At 36.6% G+C, this 22,801-nt stretch overlaps 1 protein-coding gene across 2 annotated transcripts in view; it reads left to right on the forward strand.

Annotated features, from left to right (window-relative positions):
• Nucleotides 1–201: 201 nt before the first annotated feature.
• zbtb20 (zinc finger and BTB domain containing 20) overlaps nucleotides 202–22,801 on the forward strand; it is an 84,669-nt gene continuing 62,069 nt past the window's right edge. For both annotated transcript variants that reach the window (XM_064351672.1, XM_064351670.1), the window contains exon 1: nucleotides 202–854. The gene's annotated coding sequence lies outside the window, so the exon portion shown is untranslated. The remainder of the gene's footprint in view (nucleotides 855–22,801) is intronic.

The following is a 22,801-nucleotide window of genomic DNA, read 5'->3' on the forward strand; positions in this document are numbered from 1 at the left end:
TAGAAATGCGTAGAAAGTAAAAGACTCGAATGGCAATCTAACATGCTGGTATTACACATGACAGGCAGCGACGTTACCCAATATAAAACTGAATTGCATCCTCGTAGATTTACTGACAACGAGCCTACCCAATGCAGAGGGACAATAAATGATCGACATGTTTAATTAACAATGAACTGCTTAGGCGAGAGATCGGACCCACATACGTTGTGGCGGTTCGCCGATATATCAATGTTTTGTTTCAAATGTAATTGTTTAATCATAGCCTACAAGCCGAGCAGATTTGGACATAAAGCCTGGTAAAGAAAATATTTTGTTTCAATATATTTCCGTGCCGAGCGCTTACAAAATTCCGCCTGCTGAAGTTAACACGGGTTATGCTGAGAAATCGGTTTGGAAACTGTAGCACTCCGTTCTCCATGTTGGTTTCATTTTCTCAACCAACTTTGCTTGGGGAACGCTTTCTACTTCGGAGCCTCAATGGAAGCTGTTTCAGGTTAATGCACAGTGAGAGCTCGCTGTTACGATTGGGTAACGGTTATGTTCAACGGCGTATTTCCCAACCTACAGGTTTAGACAGACCGCTTTATGTTCCAATCGTCGGAGAAAAGGCGTGACTGTTGAAAATCTTCAGCGAATAGTGAAATATGGGCGGGCATGGAGTAGCTGGTTGAAGTCCTGTACGAAGGTTGGCTGCAGCGTGTGTTTATTGATGAGATGAAAGAAGATGGAAGTGAGAAATGAAACAAAGTAAGGGAAAATATTGAAAAACGCAAAATCTTGCCGGTGGAAAAAGTGGAGAGGCTGTGAATCGCAGTTGCCACGAGGGCACGAGAAGGATAAGAGAACAGAAGGTAAGAAATTATTAAAGGAAGGGGAGGGGGCGGGTATTGGTGAAGCGTCTATGTTATTTATAAGAACAGAAATGCCTGTTATCACCACCTCCCCCCCCACCCGACACACACGCTCTCTCTCACACACACTCAGAAACACAAAAAAGAAAAGGAAAAACTTTTCCGAAACTCTTATAATTTGTTAAAAGTAGAGATCAGTAGCGGGAGCTCAACAGTAGGCTATTCTTGTGTAAAAATCTAGAAAGACCCTTTCCTGAAACCTAATTATTTCGGCTTCGTGCTTTTTACGTTAAATTGAGGCAGTGTATTGTAACTTATATGTAACAATGTGACTAATGTGCTGAATTTGACCTTCTCAGCCGCAAAGTGTGAGCAAAATCTTATAAAAAGCTGTGCACCTGAATCCACATTTCTGGATGGTGTCTTTGCCTCATAAATGACATAGGTACATGTTTTCTTTTTATTATTTTACATCTACGAAAAAATAGTCAAAGTCTTCTGCACATAATTTTATTTTAAATTATTGATGCTGTAGTAATTTAGACCATTATTTGTTAGCTAAGTGCAGAAGTAGACCAGCCCTAGGAAGTCATGGCTGGCTCAAAAAAAAAAAAAAAAAAAAACGTCAAAAAGAATTTTACCCCTAAAGCGGTTAACTGAGGGCACAGTGTTTCTTCCGTTTTTCCTCAGCAAAATTAATATATCGGTTTATGAAGAAATCCAATTGAATACGATGACTTGTAATATCGCTTGCTAACTGTTTATTACCCTGATATTACCTCCGAAGTTGTAACTCGATTTTACTTAGGCTACAGTTAGCAATTTCAGAGAAGACTGAATGAACTTTCCAACATTTAGTCAATACTTAAATCCTGCTAGTATACATCATGTACATAATGTGTACGTTATTCATACGCCCTAAAGCATATTAGCTCACGTTAAAATGTTACTAGTTATTTTTCACCACCATAGCCCTTGTTTTAAAGTGAAAATAACGTCATTTGATTTCATCCGAGGAAAGGGGTGTACATTGCATAAAGGCAGGCCTACTTAATTGCGAAACGACGACATTCGTATCGTTAAATGCCAGTAATACCGGCTAATACCTATGTCTAACAGTAAAGGCCATTTGGCTTTCAGTTTTTATTGACATATGAAGTTCAGCACTTCAACAAATAAACCTTGCCTAAATTTAGGTTCGGCAATGAAAGTAAAGGTCCCTCTGTAGGCTACGCAGATATGGTACATTTAACGAAATGAATCTCTTTTCATCACAGAGCAAGTGTTTCACAAATCCTCACATTAAATGTTGTGTACAGCCTATTGTTGAGTCGAGGTAGTCTATTTTATGTAACTATTAAGCCTGGTCAGTTACATGGGTCAAGGGAAAATAATACAACCAACGTTTTCAGGGCGCGAAATATGGAATAGATTCAGATCCGCATGATTAAAAAGATTTATTATGATTTATTACGCATCAAGTTGGACATAAAATTGTTGCTGTTCGATGTGTTGAAATTGGTCGAATATGGTAGCCTAATATGTAGCCTATGTAACTCACATAGTCTACCTGCTTGCGTTCTGAATAGTTTTTTCCCCCTCCAGATTATAAATGTGCATTTCGCGTAATTGAAGTAGGCTAGCCTTCCAAAAAGCAGCCTCCTACATGCGCACTGCGAGAATATCACTTTTTACATGATAGAGGGGTCTATAGTATATTATATATAACCTTAGCTACAGGCATCATAAACACATGGACAATGTTTTTTTTAAAGACGCCAAATCAAGACTATGAAAACAAAACAAAAACTATTTTAAAGGATTTACTTTTGGCTACTTTTATGATACACACAGGGGTCTGACCGTGTATGGAGTTTTTCCAATGAGTGTGTGTAGCCTATATATATATATATATATATATATATATATATATATATATATATATATATATATTCCGGGATCACTATTTAGCCTACGATTGACTGATAATAAGCATTGTTTTTTATGATGTTGAAGAAAAATTAAAAGAAAAGAAAAAAATAAATACACACGTACACCCACGCGAGCGCGCGCGCACGCACACGCAGACACACACACACACACACACACACACACACGGAACGGAATGATCTGTTGTTTTGCTTGTGGGCGCATTTAACGGAATTCGTTCATTTATTATTACTAGTTCCGATTGCAGATTAAGGCACCTGTAGACGGTAAGAAAATAATTATTTGATTACAATATTTTAGTACGTTATGATATTTCAAGACAAAAACATATCCGAAACATTTCAGATAGGCTTTATAGGGGGCATCAAAGATTAGCCTACCTGTTACGGTTATAATTTTGTTCAACATTTTACCTGGAACGGTTAATAGGTTGTTACATATGATTGGGCGGGCGATACATTAGCGGACATTTTAATGCACATTAAGAACGCGCCTTGAGAAGTAACATTTCACTTCCGACAGATTTGATAAGAAAGGCCGGTTAAGGCTTCCACATGGATGTCGAAAAGGGGTTAAAGAGAAACACCGGTTTCAGAATTCAATGCACTGTCAACTCAACATCGTAAGATTTTTCAGATTTCAGAGGTGGATATTTTTAACACTTTGTTTTGCATACGACCCCAAAACTAAAGTGAGTCGATTTTCATCTTTTTAAAATTAAAGGGGTTTCCTCCCATACACTTGGGAATAATGCCATGGAAATCTGTCAGCCAGTAGTGGACATTTTGCAGGAGCCGCGTTCCTCTGATTCTCAGTTTTTGCCCTGAGAAACGATTGGCTGAATTAAAATCAGATTCCAAGATCTTTTTTAATTGGCGAAAAGAAGATTATTTTCTTAGACTGATCTGGAACGGATATAATTACCAATGTAGACGAACTAATACAGCCTGTCATTAATCAGTTTGGTAGGTGGGAAAACGTACTGCATGAGACCAGATTATAAAAATTAAAATCATAAAAAGAAATACTGATGAAAAATCGCAACTTTACAAACAAGCCTTTTATGGTGTATATTATGAAACATTCAACAACCATGTCATGGCTTTTAGGACCTATATTTTTATCCAGTGTTGTCCATTTTAGCTTTATAATGTGTGATGCGTGTGCATGCTAATGTGGACAAATTAGGATATTCTAAGACATAAAGACATTCAGACTACCTACAAGTTTGGTAATATGTTTTGTACATTTCTGTAACTCTTTAACTGGCTGATCAACCAAGTGGTTGACCTCACTTCATATCCAAATTTAGTTTATTTATTCATTATTTGTATTTGCACAAATAAAAAACTAAATAGATAAATACATTTTAATGTGATAATCTCACATTAGAAGAATATCAATCGCTTGGCTGAGCTGCCATTTAGAAGGTTAAGAATTTTGTATTAAGAATTACATTAAATGTGTAAATAATGCACCTATTTAGCAGCTGCATGATGCATCCTTTTTTAGCTTTAGTAGGATACCAGACTAAACATTCCCAAATTAACAGGAATGCTTTATGAATGCAAATGGATTGCCATTTCTATAATTACTGTTCGTAATTATTTTTCATATTTGGGACATTCTGTTTGACATTTTCTTTTATTTGTTATTTCCAAATAGGAGAGATTTTCAATGCATATTTTAGATTTTGGTCACAAATACTTTATTGAGATGTGTCCATTTTTTAATGTGACCATTTTAGGGAATTTCTGGCCCTATATGTTTCAGAACCTCTAATCTTTGGACAATACATTGTAGCAACAACATTTTGGTATCCTTATGGGGTGTTTTAAAATATGAGGATGACATCACCTCTGTAAGTTATAGTATACAGTAATGTGTTCATTTTGAAAAGTATATCATTTTTGATTTTGTTCATGTTTTTTTTTATTTTGTTCTACTGAATTTTGTTGAATAATTACAGAAAAATCCAGAGTGGGATCTCTATTTTTTTGGCTACAGCTCATTTTATATGAGATAGGCTGTATCAGATTGTGCAAACAACAAAATATGTTTCAAATGTAGCGACATTTGTATTCATTACAAATATAAACTGAAAAATATGTTTCTCACGTGTAATAATTTTGAATAACAATAAGAGCGGGCCATTCATCTAGAAACTAGAGAGTGTCCATCACTGCGTTAAACCTGTGCCTGAACTACATGTCCTGGTATACTGATCCATACGTCGACGACTCTTTTTGTAAAGGGTTATTTATTTTATCTATTTACAGCGGTCCTGTATTTTATTCACGACAATGCAGCCTTGATCTACTGAGAGAGCATACCCTGAAAAATCTTTGGTAGTTCACAGTTTCAGTCCCTATTCATTTAAAAACCTCAATCAAATGCCCCCAAGTCTCCATTTTCTAAGCCTGGATTGATCAGTATCTTTTACAGTTCATACCACCGTCAATTTCATTGCCCTTCCTAGTACGTATTCAAGTTTCTAGATCGTTCTTGTGGTGTCGAGCCCAGAAGTGCACACAATACTCTTTAAGTGTGCTCTCATAGAAGTATTGTATAACATCAAAGCAACATCCTTTGAATTATGCTCAATAGTGTGTGCTACATTTCTACTGCACATCATTTTCTAGGTTTCCACCTACTTCAGGATTCCTTCGAAATGTTTCTTGGACTGTGTTAGTAGATTCCAAAGTGCTTGCTAAAACCCCAGGATTCTATGTCATTATTGTATGGTTACAGGATCTGCAAAATATCACAAGAAGTCTTCTTGGACATAAGAAGGGTCATTGATTATCCAGCTGGATGGGAAAAGTTCTCTTTCACTTCAGATGTGCATCCCCAAGTGCATCAGGGGATTTATTACTGCAGGGTATGGTGGTTAGTTGTGCCCCAGAAGTTAACAGTGACACATCCCAAATGAAAGTGAGCTTTCTCCATCCAGCTGGACCATTGCAGTTCTTCTCAAGAAGTGACATCCTTGTGATTACTCCAGATCGTGTTTTGAAAATACAGACAATTTACCAGCAAGTAGAGTGTGCCATCTGTCAAATGAACATACTGCATGATGGAAGCCTCAGCGGTTTTACTCAATGGGAGAACTTAAAATGATTCCCCTGTTGCCCACTTGATACCCCTTCAGAAAAAGATGCACCAGTACCCGCAAAAATGGGAGAAATACATTTTTCAGTGGACATCATTTCTTAATAATACTATATTGCATTTAGCAAATGTGGTTGTTTGCATTATCTGATAAACACTTCAAAAAGAACCATTGATGCCACACTGAATTTTTCTGTTTAAATATAATTATAGAACGTCATATCAAAAGATGTGCAAAATTTTGCAATTAACGTAGTGCTGTCATTATAATCCTTCTTTGCTTATATAAAATACAAGCGTAATTCTGTTCCGTAAGATATTTCTGTGCAGTAGTGTATTAATTTTGGAAATTATAAATACTTTGAAGGGCGGCATCAATAGGGTTTTTCTGAAGTGTTTGTGTCCCAAATCTTGAGTATTTGTTAAAAATTAAGCAGATGAAAGGGGTGTCTTCTTGATCATACTATTTAAAAAATGGGAGTTTTTGACAAAACCACTATCAAAATTCTTCAAATGTGGTGCCAAAGATGCAGAATTTTTCTGGACAAGCTGCCTATGACCACACCATACTCACGCGTGCCCTTGGAGCACGACTGGAGATAATGAATAGGTGGCCCCCTTTTCTCAAGGCAGCAAACTTGCTAGAGGATAGAGTGTCAGGGATGAGTCTGTGGAGTTGGGTGTTGACAACCATGTTACAATTGAATAATAATAGTTCAATACTGAAAATTTAATATGTGTGAGCACCGTACTACAGTACATGGTAGTACCATAGTTGAAGATAAGACTTTGGTTGCAGTGGTTGTGTCTGTACAAAATGTCATCATTTGAGATCATATGTACCCTTATATTTCGCAACTTATCAGTTACACAGTTGATATCGGAACATATTGAAATTCCAATAAAGACCATGTTTACACCCTATGCGCTGTATAAACCATATACCAGCCAGACAATATACAGACCAAATGGCTAGACCATAGCTAGACCACAGCTTGATGATGGCTGGTTACATTTTTTTTGTATTGAGATTTTTACAGAGGCGTTATTATAAAGATTCTTTGTAGAAAAATAGTAAAAGTCTGACCTGAAATCGCAGCGGGTTGCAAAAATCCCCAGTTGGAAGAAAAAATGAGATAAAACTCCTGGGTGGGAATAAACCTCAGGAAGAACCTGACTACGTGGGGGGTTGGGATGGGGGCACCCCTTCTTGACCGACCTTGTGTCAGTAGTTAATGTTAGGCTAAATTATAACGGGGAGGTAATGGAAAATGTGTTGGAGCTGTTAATCAGTGTATGGGCAGAGTAAACCCTGAGATATTAAATCAGATGGTAAAGGAGTGTATATTAATATGCAGGTCAGAAAGAGCGAGATGATACATCTTGGCTTTCAGTTTGTGTCATCTGGACTTGAACCAGGAAAGGGTTGAGGCTGGAGCTGTCTGTGAACTCGGTGGCAGAAGTGGAACAAGCTCCATGGAGGAGAACAGAAAAGGAGATGGGTTATAAATGAGATAATTACCGTGCAATGTTAAGTATGGCACATGTAGAGGCCAGTGTGCACTGCTATTGCACCATATCTAAAAGAAGAGAAGAACGGTATTCTACCTAATCAGACTCATAGTACCATAAGCTTATCAGCCTGACAGGACAGCTGAGGAACATCTTAAAAACCCAAATCTTGTATCTGGATTCTGGACTCCATTTTTTAAGCTCTTGGTTTTGTACAAATATTAGAACCGTAGAACTACAGTCATGTGGCTGAATTATGGAATCCTGAAATATGTGGAATTAATTTGCCAATGACACAAAAACTGTTTCACAAGTAATTCCACTTGGTCTGCGTGCTCTGTTTGAATTTTTATACTTACCAATATTCCTTTATTTATGCTTACCTTTATATTTGCAAATATTACAATATGTGACAGCCAAGTGTTGTTTCATCATTGCACCTTTGAATTTGGTGTTCAGACATTACAATAGTACTATATCCAGAATTTGAGCCAATCCACACTCCCAAAGGACTGATCCAGTCCCTGTTACACCCACGCAGTGCAGGCACTATAAAAATAAAAAGGATGAAAATAGCATCCTGTGCCACTGTTATTTCTGGCACTTTTTACAGTCCAAAATACTGATATTTGGGCTTAATGCATTTATACCTTCATCGTGGGCAATGATGTCTGTACTGTGGATGCACAAATGTATGGGTAATTTAATATTGGTATGAGATTATGTGAAATTACATTGAAAGTGAGCCCTTTCTAAACATAACGCTGAAAATTCTGTAGCTCTGTTAAAATGTGGGGATGATGTGGGATTTTGATGGTCATCTAAGTTTATAAAAAGGTGGCTATATCTAATCTCTGACAACTGCAGATTTCAGGTTATCAAGTTACACATTATATATGCAGCAATTGTGGCTTTCACTGGGTGTATTTAGAGAATGCATATGACATCTATTGATTCAATTCCTTCTGAAATGAATCATACAAGAGATTCAAACTCCTAATCTCACATGCTTGTTAGCATATATTATTATACTGGCACTGTGAACATCAGGATATCAGTTAGATGTGTATACTGTCAATGCCTAAGTCAGTATCATCCTGCTTGAACTTCATGCAACCTATCCTCTTACCTTAACCAATATTTAGTTATTTAAGCAGAATAAAAATCATACATTAACACTGCATAAATTGCAGTAAATGACGTAGATATGTGCAATTTAAGCAAAGTTAAAGGTTCTGGTTCTAAAGTTGCACTGAACAGGTGATGGTCTGTATGATTCCCAACTGTATAGACTATCGAGTCTTCTGTTTTCAAGCAACAACAACAAAAAAAAAAAACCTGTTTAGAAATGACATTTTCCACAGATGTATACAGAATGTAAGTGTCTGGGAATAACATGCCTTTTTTATTGAAAAAAATGTTTTGTTGCAATTTGTTTTTGTGTATGTGTATGTATGTCTTCTGAACCATGAGCCACAGTATCATTTTTTACTATTCGGGGCATCATGCATAGCTGTGAACACATTTATGTAGTTACTGAAGAATGAGATTAACTGTAGTATTAACTAAGGGCTACTGCAGAATAAGAGGTCATCTTAAAATACTACCGACATAGAACACCAGGTTTATTAAAAAAAGAGAAAAAACTGTCCATTTGCTATGACAGGTTTGTCAGCAGCATTTAGTATGTAATTTGCAAACTGTTAGCTAAAAGGATGGCCATTGGCAAAATAGACAGCAATATAAGGCAACACCGTTGGTTGTCAAGAACTTTGTGTGGTACTGTAGCGTATGGTACTGTAGTGTATATTGAATTGAAGCCTACAGAGTGTTTCTTGAGTGCTGTTGTTGTTAACATACTGGAGGAATATGTCTGAAAGGTCATTATACATTGAACCAGGTCATCTAGCAACTTTTAATGCATTGATTGTATTGAATGTGGTGATTAATTGTAGAGAATGTAGGAGGTGATTCTGTTCTTTACCACTTGTTATACAGTAAGCACCATAACGTTTGGGACAAAGATATATACATATGTATACTTTTTCCTGGTTTGGCTATGTACTCCACATTTTGCAGATTTATAGTGAAGCAGTTCTCATGTGGATAAAGTGCACATTCCGTTTTTCATTTAAAGGTATGTTTGGTATATTACACTTTGGTTTCACCTTGTAGAACTTACAGGACGTTTTTTACATATCCCACCATTTCAGGGCACTATAATGTTTGGGACATATTACTGTTATGTAAATGAAAGTAGTCATGTTTAGTACTTTGTTGCATATCCTTTGCATGCAATGACTGCTTAAACTCTGTGAACCAGTCAGCAGATGCTGAGTATCATCTCTGGTGATGCACTTCCAGGTCTGTGCTGTAGCCATCTTGAGCTCCTGCTTGTTTCGGGGTCTAATTGCCTTAAGTTTCCTCCTCAGCATTTGAAACGCATGCTCAGTTGTATTCGGATTGGGAAAATGACTTGGCTAGTCAAGAATTTTCAGGTTTTAACTTTGTAATATTCCTTTATTGCTTTAGCTGTATGTTTGGGATCATTGTCTTAATGTAGGATGAAGCACTGTCCAATGAGTTTGGAAGCATTTGGTTGAACTTGAGCAGATAAGATGCTTCTGTACTCTTCAGAATTCATTCTGCTGCTGCGATCAGCAGTAACATCATCAATGAAGGCAATGAAACCATGTTTCACAGGAGGAGTGCTTTGGATCCTGGGCAATTTTTTTGGCCTCCACACTTTTCTCTTGCCATCACTATGATACAAGTGAATCTTGGTCTCCTCTGTCCACAAGACATTTCTTCCAGAACTCTTAGGTACTTCTTAGCAAACTGTGACCTGGCTGTCCTGTATTTGCGGCTAACTAGTGGTTCGCATCTTGCAGTGTAGCCTCGGTAGATTTGTCTCTGCTGACAGTAGTTATTGACACATCCACGCCTGCCTCCTGAAGAGTGTTTCTGATCTGTTGGATTGTTGTTAGGGTGTTTTTTTCATTATGGAGAGAATTATTTGTTCAACAACTTTAGAGATCTTCCTTGGCCTACCAGGCCTTTTGCGATTGCTTTTTTACTTTCTTCTTAATGATGTTCAAAATGGCTGATTTTGGTAAGCCTACATGCCAGTAGCAGACTCCAAGGGCAATCAAAAGCCTAAAATCAAAGCTAGATGCTGAAAGCTCTCTTATACCTGTACTAAGGAGGCAATTGAACACACTGATATATCAGATACACCCGTGAAGCCATGTGTGACTTGTATTGTATTCTGTATATTGTTAATTAAAATAAACATGACATTTTAAAGTGAGCTGTTCAATGGTTATCTGTATTTATCATTTGTACCACTACTGGAATGAATGAGGATCATATCAGGAAATAGAAGAATTGGTCAACAAAGGTACAGCATCACAACCCAACATAAGAATACAACACCAACAGCAAGGAGAGAAATTTGGAAACAAACAAAATAGCATAACAAAACAAATCGTAGATGATGAAAAGAGAAGATATGTCATGCCATTAAGTGGCATACAAAACAAAAAGTCAGTAAGACACAGGATGGTATATCCCAGGAAAGGATATTAACATCAATAGAACAACAGATGGAACAAAATGAGCAAGCTGTGGGGATGGAAAGAATATACATGGGCCAGTCTGCAACAGTAGAAGGCTGCAGTGCTTCTGAGGGTAAAACTATTAATTCAAGAAAGAGAATACGAGAAGTGCTTCAGGTAATCCAGTAAACAATCACAGGTGCTCATGGACTGGGGAAATCATCTAAGACCAAAAAAATAATTTTACAGATCCACCAAAAAAATTGACATGGTATAAAAATCATCAATCAAAGTCCAGGCAGTTGTGCGAGTATAATATAAAAAACTTTTTTAGGAAGCAAAATGAGCATTGAAAAACAACCTACACGTTGCAGCTTATGCCTTTGTCAGGGTGTGGCATAAAAACTGTATGCATGTTTCATATTACACTGCACTGCACCAATAAGGAAATATTTTATAAACATTATTTAGATTGTGGATACATGTGCTCTTTGCTCTCTAAGCTCACACTCAGGGAGTATTCATGGCAGAGATCTGCAGTGCACAGATTTTGTAATATAAACCAGGCATGGGTTTTGTGAGAGAGCCTTTATCGCAGGTTTTGCTGAAAGCTAATGCTGTTGTTAACAGAGTGGTGTATCATTTTTCATTAACTGTACTTGGTGATTAATACTGATGTTTCTAAATTCAATATATTGCTTAATCTCCATAACATGATGTGAAAAAGTAATCTGTGTGTTCACCTGCTAATTGCTTATTGAGATCATTGGCAAAAAAACTTATGAAAACAGGTTGAGACTTATGATCATTTTATAGGGAAATTTCTGCCCTGTCTACATTTGGCTCTCCAACCACCACTGGTACTGTAACTGGATGCAAAGATGCATTAAAATAAATGAATTCCAACATTAGCAAACTGACTGGACCATTTAAATCAATCCCAACAGGTGAACAGGACAGCTGTCACAACATTTGTCAATATCTGGGATGTATGTAAATCAAAGCAATTCAATGACTAAAAAACTTCTTTTCCATAGAATAACTTGGAAGGAATGTAATTTAAGATTAGGAGAGAAGTCATTCAATTAGGAAAATGAGTGCTGTTGAAGAAGAAAGTGTGAAAGTAAATGATGACTTTGTGCCAAGAGTTGTACTCTTCAGTTATATATATTGCCAAACATTCAGGTTTATGTGAGAGTCTCCCAGAATTTCCCTTGGCATCACGAAATTGCAATTTTTAAAAAATACATTTTTAAAATGTATTTGTTCTTTGAATTCTTTATGAAGCACTTTGTGTTGCCCTAAGGTGTATGTAATGTGCTATATAGATAAAGGATGATTGATTGATTGAATTATTATTATTATTATTTTACAATGTAATAAACCAATTGTGAAATAACATATTGATAGAGAGACTATGAGAGACTAGTTAATCCATTATCAAATATCTACAGCATCCCTTATCCCATTCATGAAAACATCCTGGATTAAAATTATTTTACACTACTTTTTAGGGATAACATTTTATTTGATTTCCTTTTTTCTAGGTCTAAGCCATAGTTCGACTTAAATTAGGGTTTTTATGTTATGGAAATATATAAAGTTTGAATAGTAAATGACACCTATTCAAACTTATTCTGTATCTTTTGCATTTTATCAAAATGGGAAAGTGGCAGTTGCTCAGCACTAGTTGTTGCATATTCGTTGCTGAAATCTTAGGAATGGTTCTGCTATAGAGATGACTAAATGTCTGCTCAGGGCCATTTCTGACCATTTTGGCACCTTAAGTGATATCCTGCTTGATTTATAAAACGCCCTGCTAAAAGTAATACAAAATTACTTGCTGACAATAACTAAACCGGGAATCTGGCTCCAAGGATTTCTTTAAGCAATGCAGTAAAGATTAGTCTCTCATTAACACTTTAAAAATGTGTTGTACATTTCACAAATACATACATTGTGAGCAATAGAACATAAACCACAGAAACAATATTTGATGTTAGCATGTGGCTTTTAACATTGCTGACAGATATGAAACTAACACTAGCTAGGTCTGATATATTATTTTTTCACACCATTCGTGTTAATCAGCTCATCTTGCTGAGTTCTTTCCACTGGCAATAGTAGTGCGATGCTATCTCTTTAAATGCTGTTTCACACACGTTGTACTGTTGTACCAGGCTAATTTCCTTTGCACGATTTACATTGTACATTACTGCTTCAAACTTCTGTGAAGAACTTCCATACTTCAGATGCTTTATACACTCTCTCGACCATTCTGAGTTTTTTGCCTTGGTCAAAAGCATCTGCCCGTTACAGCTGTCACGAATCACGACACTTCTCTTTGGTAGGATCCACTCTGGGTGACGCGTAATTTGGATAGGTGACAGAGTGGTCAAATAATGAGAGGCATCTGACTGCAGGCTGCAGGAGGAGCGGGGCTTGATGGCAAGGTCAACCTTAAGAGATCCTTCTCCCTTGCCCAGTGGATAGATTTGAAAGGAATCTGAGGAATTCTCTTATTTATGGGTAGTACAGTAATGGTAATCACTATAATCGCAAATGTTTCAGGAATTAAAAAAAAAAAAAAAAAAAAAAAGTCCCACATCAAATATCAAAACATTTCCATTGCCTGCTTTTGCTGCGCCTAAAAACAGAACTGGTGCAGACACCTTTAAATGACTCTGAATTCAACTCACACAATGGCATAAACATAAAACTGTGAACTTCAAGACTGGCAGGAGACCTTCTGGGGATCAGCACTCCAGTTGCATGCTGCGATCAAGACCTTCCTAAGTTTAATACGCAGCATATCCTGGGTTAGTATGGTGCTTTGTGAACCAATGTTAATAAGCAGCTAAAAGTTTAAGGCACACTGCAATTAACCCATGATGTTGACGAGCCGTCAGTCTTCTTGTGGTCTGACGAACGGGAGAAAATAATAATAATAAAAAGCACTCTTATGCTCCCTTAAAGGTGACACTTTCTCTTAATCTGACAGCTGTCATTTCTCTCACCATTACCCCATATCGATCCTACAATACAACTGTTTACACTATGATGTCAAAGGGAAATAGGGCCATTTGAATGTTCTTCTCTCTTTCAAACAATTTTTATTTTTGAATATTTTGAATTTATGGAATATTTGTTGCAGCCCTAATTCTGTTACTATTTGAATACACATTATTATTTATTTATTAAATTGTATTTGAAAATAGATAAAAAAAATATATACATTTTTAAAACCTTACTCACAGGGGCCCCCTGGTGGCCTTGGGGCCCTAAACAACTGCTTGTACTGCTTATAGTGAGATGCTTGATAATAGAATTTTTATAATATTTCTGGTTTCTGTTCACTTTCCTTCTTTTTCAATTTGCTTTTGGTATAATAATGTTTTAGGACTAGCTGTATACAGCAATATTGGTTATATACTGGTATTCATTTTGTATACAGTAATAATTGTTAGTTTGTCTGGCAAACTTTAAACTTGCTGCACTTATTGATTATAAATGGGACATATTATATATAGGGACTATATTATATACAGTCAGGTCTAGAATTATTGGCACCAAAGGTCTATATTTTATGCTCAAAGAAATAGGGAAATCATATACTTTTTTACTTTATTCTGGTAAAATTATTCTTGTTACATTGAGTATAAGACTATTTTTTTTCAAAAACATACTGTATAGCAATTCATTGGCACCCCAAAATATTTGTATAAATAAAATCAAAGTTAAATATGCAATAAAAATAAATATGCCTACTTATTCAAGTAAATTTCGGACTAAAGAAGCTGTATTGTGACCTTCCATCACCTTCTGTGGGGTGTAAAGTATGAGGTTACACACATGAAAAATGCCTTTGTCATCGATCACCATGGGATAAGCAAAAGAACTGTCAGATCAAAAGAGACATGGTTGTCAGGTAAGGCGTACACAAAGAGCACATTAAAGATGAAACACGCCGCTAAGCATTGTTAGAGAAAGAATGAAAATGTTTCAAACCTCAACAGTTGCATAGGTGCCAGGAGGACAACACAATTGCACGTTCTCTTCTTGCACAGTGAGGAAGATGGTGAAGGAGGCAAAGAATAACAGTATTACAGTTCAAAAACTATAGAGTTTAGTTGCATCTTGGGATCACCAGGTTTCAGAATCCACCATAAAGTGCTTCCTCCATACCAGATGGCTCTTTGGAAGAAAGGGAAGCACGATGACAGCCCTAACTGAGAACAAGCACCAAATTTAAGGATCTGAACACCAATGGAAGTATCACTGGAACTAGGTGTTATGGTCAATAATTTAATTTTTTGGCCATATACACCATTGACATGATTTGCATCGAACGAGTGATGCATTTATTGTACGTCACTTTGGTTAAAGCGTCGGCCAAATAAATGTAATGTAATGTAATGGATGCATACATGAAAAAAGGACCTCACACCTACCCTCAAATATGGTTGTGGATCATTCATTCTTTAGACCTTTTTTTACTACCAGTGGTTCAGGTACAGTACTTGATGAGGAAAAGCTCTATACAATTTCCCCACCACTGTTTAATGTGTGCATTATTTACTACTATTACGCACCATGAGATAATGACCCAGTTTTATTTTGCTGCCTTCAGTAGGAGTCTCATTTAATGATAATGTAATTTGTAAGCAATCACACTCCGTTGGGTTAATTAGCAAAGTATATAGCTGAAGTTATGCCACCTTTGAGAACTTAACCCTAACGTGAGGCCACATTTACCTATATATTATGCTTTATTAGCCTTGCATACAAAAACGATCTGGTGGTCCAAAGATAAACCCAATAAACCTTTCCCTGGGCTGCTAAATCATGCATTTGGTTGTACTGTTGCATTAGGCATATGTTTAGTGGGGCTAAGGTCTGCAGCAGGTTTCTAACCGTGGCCCCAGATGACCAGTGTGAGATTTGATATGGCCACTTATGTCGCCTCCAGGGATCATATCACATTCTATAGTCACATTCTGTAGCTGATGTCCATGTGCCAGCCCACTTTGCTGAACTCCTATATGTGCCCTGTCATGTAGAAAGCAAAATGCAATCGGACATAATAATGGTCAGATAATTTTCAAAAGTACCCCCTTTATTACCTAGCATGATGGAGCTAGCTTATAATTATTTCAGAGGAAATTAGAATTTCCCCTTTTCTTTTTAAAGGCCAAGTATGGCCTCAGTATTCCTGTGAAAACATGAGCTGAGTTGGCTCTGTTTGATTTAAGCGTAGGTAAGGGATGTAAATGTTGTCTGTTTTGCACATTTAAAATGTGTGTTGAAGCTCACAATTTTTGCTAACTTGACTTGTATTTATCATATACCTTATTGCTCAGCGCCTCAGTTAATTGGGATGTGCGTATTTTTTGATTTTCGATTAAATTTTGGTACAACTTCATTGGTCCTAAACCACAAACTCTACCAAGAAGGCACAAGTGAGTGATGAAATCGAATGGACCCATTTACTCCATGTGAGTAAGAACAGCTTTACCCAATTAAATCATTTATGTTACAAGCACCTTAATTTCACACATTTCATTTGTTAATGGTACAAACAATAACTAGCTACTAGATATAAAACTGAATGACATGTTGTTGGTGGTGACCTGAAGCATGCAACCTCACAACTGATCCAACAATGCTGTGAAGGTTGTAGATAGCTAGCTTTGTTGAATGCAAGTTTTCTGCATCTTGTTGATGGCCATGTAAAGTAGAGTGAAGTTGAGATACGTGCAAGTAAACTTGATCTAGGAATTGATGTACCACAACTTAAGTGTCCTAAACAAGGTCATCCTAGCAATCTCGGAAGGTGATCCCAGACGAGATGTGCCTTTCAGCAGTAAAGAATGAATTGCTCAAATTTGTTTTTTTATTTTATTTTTTTCAGTCCATCATTAATGCAGTTGCAGAGAATGTTTCTTGACAGATCTGTGGTTAGATTAAAAAAACTAGATGTTTCAGTCAGTGTTCCCCTGAAATTTAATTGATTTCGAGTCAGTTATCGAGGAACTGAGAAGTCTCCTTGCACCTGCGAAGGGCAATAACAAGTACAAATTTAAAAAGTGGCCCAAGAAAGGTTAGAAGGAATGTTTAAAACTGATATTTGAATAACATTAGCCAATGCTCAACTGTTTTAAAATGAGTAACATGACATAATTTAGAATTACTTATAGACTGCTCTATACAAATGAAATACAATTAAGTAGATTCATATATGGTAGATGAAAACCACTTAAAATGAGGAACAAACAGAAGTGGGAAGTAGTGTGGCAGTCCGGCAGGTAACTGTCAGAATCAAGCACGCCAACGTTCACCAGATGTTGTGTTAATAGGTACAAAGCCCCGCTACTTGATGTATTTTATACATAGCCAATTACATAAATTGTTTCAAGGTTCAGCACAATTGCTCCATCTAGTGGTTATACAGACAAACTCTTAAATTAAGGTTTGTATTAGTAGATCTAATTCCTCTCAGAATACATTACGATTCAACTCTGTGGGAAGAATTGAAAAGGCAGTGATATTTGTTTCAAATTTTTGTTGTTGCACAAATTATATATAATTTTGCACATTATATATATCATAATGCTAAGCTTTGCGTTACAACCTACTTTTAAAAATAATTTATTTTTTAAGGTGCTACATTTACATTTTAAAAAACAGGATTGTCACTATACAACTATTTACTTAATTTATCATCAATTTTAAATGAGTAATCAGATGTTTCCAAAGGTACCTATGGCATCAATGAGGTTCTAGGGCTCAAATTAGGATTCAGCTAGGGTTAGGGTTAGGAAAACTGTACGTTTACAGTTGCGTTAAGCAGCTTGAAGAAAGGTTAGGACATGGGTTCATTTTTGATTTTGGATGAGCCAGACATTTTTTCTGGTAGCATGGGTTCCTATGGCCATTAAAATATGTCAGTTAATTTCAGCTGGCAAGTGGTATTTTTCAGCAGTTATTCATACCTATTATTCGTTGTGTTGGGTGACCATCTGATGTTACAATTAAATTAGGAGATTACAACAGCATGAGTGTACTGTAATGTCTGTTTTTACATCAAATATTGTTTCAAATGAAGTTATGGTCCTAGCTAGATGCTAGTACAGACCCTTACGAAATAGATAATATTTACATACTGAACTCACTAGATTGTGTGTATTTATATAATTTATCCATTACTTCTGGGAATAAACATTTCTGTCAACCCAAAATACATTTGGGGGCAAAATGTAAGATCGGGGCTTCATCTGTAGCTCAGTAGCTTGTTCTAGCTAGCTAGGTTGTAGATAACTATCTATGGATGTTCACAGTTTTTATTTTAATGTTTGCATTTTCTCCTTTCAATTGTAGGCTTTCGAAAGTTGCCTGAGGAAAGTCAAGTAAATCGTTTTAATCAAAATATGTTTCTAGCTAAGCATGCCTTAAAAATGTAGCTAGCCCTATATTCCCAAGCACGTAAAAAGACAAATCTTGCCTGGTTTGCACGACTTACATAAGACTTATAACTTTGTGGCAGAGACATGGATGATGGCTGTACCCGAAGGGCTCATGTATACATCAAGGTTGATGTGTCAAAGCTTATGAAATATGTGAGGAAGTATTCATGGTATATAAATAGCCTTATAATTATTATCTTAGTTGTTTATTTCATGAAATTCACATTAGTTAGTGGCAAAATTATGGTGCACTGTTCATCTCGTGCATATAACTAAAAGCCCTCAAATTCTACAAGGGTCAAAGGGTTGACCTTGAAAATTAACTTTTTGTCGGGTTCTTCAATAACTTGGCTCGAGTGAAAAACCTTTTCTTTTTTTTAAACTATAATCGTTCAGAGCCTGTATTTTACAAGACAAAAGGAGCTTGCGTTCAAAAGGATGACTGGGACTTTTAATCTGGCAATTTAAATGGCCTCAGCTGCAAACAAACTTGGCATCCTCCTGAGCTGGCTGATTAGATAACAAGCCCTAAACCTACAAACCCCTCCCAAGCTTCGTTTTAAAGCTAAGAGTCCTGTCTAATTTGTCCTCCTGCTCATTTGACTTGTAAGGAGACCACTTTGCTTCTCTGCCATGTTCTCAGCGGAGATGCATCGGATTGAGTTCAAAATGGCATCAGGGCTGGAAAACAGCTATGGCTTGAATACGATATAAGCCATTTTGGATTACAAAAACATTTATGTGGACAAAAGAACCATAAAGATGCAGCATTGGATATATATCGGAAGTGAATGCAATGTAAGTACCTTAAGTGAACATTTAAAACTGTTTTCTGAATGATTTGTTCGGCAATCACAGGCGCTGTCCTGAAAGCTGAAAGGATATATGAATCTTTTTCATGCAAAGATATGAGTGAATAAAAGATATGAATAACTCTATTAAGTATTAAAAATATGTTTACAATGTTGTTAGTGGTGTAATAAGTGAATGGGGTTGAGGAGCTCCTTTTGTTTTATTGCCCTGAGTGCCGACAGGAAAAGGTGGCTGTTTTGGCTTGGGACAAGTTTATTGAAGGCTCTGAGTGTAATCGTATGTCATGCTTATCGGAAATGTTTTTAATACATTGTATATTTGTGATGAGTCCAAAGTCTGCAGATGGTACTGCCCATAACGCTAGGGGGCCCTGGATATAGAGCTAGCTAATGAGCCCTATAACATTACAAAGCTATATAGGCCATTTTAATTGTTTATGAACATAATGAAAGCGGTGGCACTAAACATGTTTCAGTGGTTCAGAACTACTCTTAATTTGAAATTTGGAAAAGTAGGCTTTCAAATGGCTAATCAGGTCAATTGCTGTAATTACTATAATAGTTTATTGGCATAATACACCAACAAACATGACCACAGGAATGGAATTAAGACCCTTTCTCACTGCAGTTATGTCAGTGGGCCAACAACTTGACTAGCCTTGCCTCCTGTAGCTAGACATCTACATCTATGTGTCTTATTCAGAAAGCTAGCATATACTCATAAGAAAACAGAATACGTACAAGTTGCTAGATAATTACTGTATGTTGTCTACTGTATCTCACTGTCATGGCAAAGATACTGAATATCACAATTTAGTGTCTAGTTTTGTTTGTGGTCTCTTACTCTGATTATTCCTTGTATGCTCAAAAAACGATGGGGTGAAGTCTGGGAGTCCTGGTTTCATTAATTTATCTCCTGTAACAATTGACACAGCTTGCCAGCTAGCTGGCTAGCTATTTGTAGGTTTGGAAGAAAAGCCTTACCTGCTTGGGTTCATTCATGCTGTCTGAAAGCAGATGTGACATCTCCAGTAAGACCTTGAAATTATGTCTGTATGCAAGCCTTAGTTTAATGGTTGTTTGTGCTCTGTAAACCAAGAGAACTTACAAGCTTAGTGCTGACATTGCTAATGTCTGATATAGCCAATTGCCAATTGTGTCCATAGTTTTCTATGGGCCTGATTGACTTGCCGATATGAAATGGTAAATCATAAATTACATTATACATAACAATTACTAGTTCAACTGGTGTTAAAATTGTCCAAGGATTGGACAGTGGTGTTGTAGTTGCCAAATTTTTAATTGTTGGTTAAGAAGTTTGAATCAAATGGTGCATCTTAATTTGGTTGGCAGAAATGCTACTGTATTAAACGACGTAGTTCATGTCATTGAAAGGCAATGTTAGCCAAACTAGCTTTTTAGCAATTCTAATATGCAAAAAATGCTGCTTACAATACATGCATTATTATTATTATTATTATTACTTTTATTATTATGGAAAATTTACTTATTTAACATTTTAATTGAAATAATTGGCATATTGAGGCCTATTGTGAACTATATTTTTTATATTTTAACGACGTCAAGCTACATTCCAGCATGTCAACTTTAGGCTCCAGCTCCATTTGAGAAAAGCACTTTTTTATGTTTACAGTGAGAATTCTCCGAACTTGGATTATGTTTTCAGTGGCATCGATTCACAAAGCCAGTCACATGGAAAAAAAATAAATAGTGGCAGTCAGTCAGCTGCGAGTTCATTTCATTTTTGGACCAGCTCCAATGCACCTTTGGCACATTTACAGGTTGTGGTTCTTAAGCCCCTGCTAATGTCATTTTTGCTTGATAATTACAATCATTTGGAAACGGTTTTACCTTTTAATGAAACAATAAAAAAAAAGATTTGTGGAACATAATGTGGTATCAAACTAAACTATGCTGCATTTCTCTATGTTGTGCAATAGTGTGGTATGCCAAAAAGCTATTAATACGCATTTGTGTGCCTCAATAAGCACATATTTATGGGATTAAATGAGGCTCATTGTGTTGTCCATATGACTGAAAATTATTTTTTCCATAAGTAAAAGAGAAGGAGGACGATGTTGAAAATGGTCAGGTATGACTCATACATCATTGCTCTTATTGTCAGTGTCACCGAATCACAGGCTGCCTTTGCATTAATGGGGCAATGTGCTGTCATTCAGAGATTAATATGTGTCATGGTATATGTTTACTATTCAGCCTAGTGCATCAGTTTATATTAATATTAATTTTTAACTTAGCAGCATGGAACCCTTAATTTACTCTGTCATTGATATTGCTTTGGTTGGTCAAAATCTTTTTATTTAAATTGCTTTTTTATATGGACAAGTTATATAAATAGTTTCATCAATGTCCAAAATTACTGAACACAACTTAAAATGAAGGGTCTTGAAATGGTGTACATGTTCATTTGAAGCAGGGCTTACTTATTTGAAATAAAGACTCTGGCACATGTATGGTGCATGAACAAGGTCATTTTGTGAAGATTGTGTTGGAGTAACTTCTATACCGTAAATTATTGTAATTATTTTTCAAATGCAGGTTAGGATTGCCAAAATTTATCAGATAACTTGATAGCTTATAAAAATACACACTTAAACAATTTTGGCCCATCTTACTATTGTTGGTGTCGCACTCTCATTATTATTATTTTTTTTCCCATGGTCCGTGTTCTAACGGCAGGTAATGGCACCGAGTCTAGAACATTGTGTCTGCTTTCAAGCAGGCAAACTGACCTCTACCTCTAGGGACATATTGACAGCACACTGAAAAGAGAACCACAGAAACAGACAGCAGAGAGTGCGAGAGAATAAAGAAGATCAATGACAGTGTACTGAGACACTCTGTGGCAGTTTTTCCATATGTTTTTCATAAAGGAAACATTAAGCAGACAAACAAAAAATTAATAAAAAGGGTGAGAAAGGGGTACTACACAGCCGTACTAAATTTGGAAGGAACCAACTGCTTTTGACTGGGGAAAGAGACAGAAAGGGGAAGAAGGGCGAGGCGAGAGCGTCTCCTGGGCTGATTAGCATTCATAGCAGGTAGGCGCTGCCGTTCAGCCACTGTGTCACAGATAAAATGGAATTACTGTTTGAATGTCGGTCCGGGTTGTTGGAGTCTGGAATCGGCAGTCTGCGTCTGCGATTTGTGGTTCAGGATCACCTCAGTTCAACCAGCAGCTGAATTTATGGCACTGAGATTGCTTTGACACTGCTTAGCTGAGGAGGAGAGGGGGATTGTGGGTGGCACGTAAAATTGTGATTTTGTTTCACCAAACCAGGCAAGGCACAAGACTGTGTCAGAAGTGTTTTTATATGTGCAGCCCAGAATGCTCGCCTGTGGTGCTGAAGGATTCTTGCCTGGATATTGAACCTTTAACCGTGTTTGCTTCTTCTGCTCCATTCCTGTGTGCTCAAGTTCTGTGTGGTTACTGTTATATTTTTTATTTTAGATTAATATTGTGTGGTCAGTTTTAATAGGCTCCTGAATGTTATTTGAAA

This window comes from Anguilla rostrata, chromosome 9 (genome assembly GCF_018555375.3).
Source record: "Anguilla rostrata isolate EN2019 chromosome 9, ASM1855537v3, whole genome shotgun sequence".
Classification (NCBI taxonomy): domain Eukaryota; kingdom Metazoa; phylum Chordata; class Actinopteri; order Anguilliformes; family Anguillidae; genus Anguilla; species Anguilla rostrata.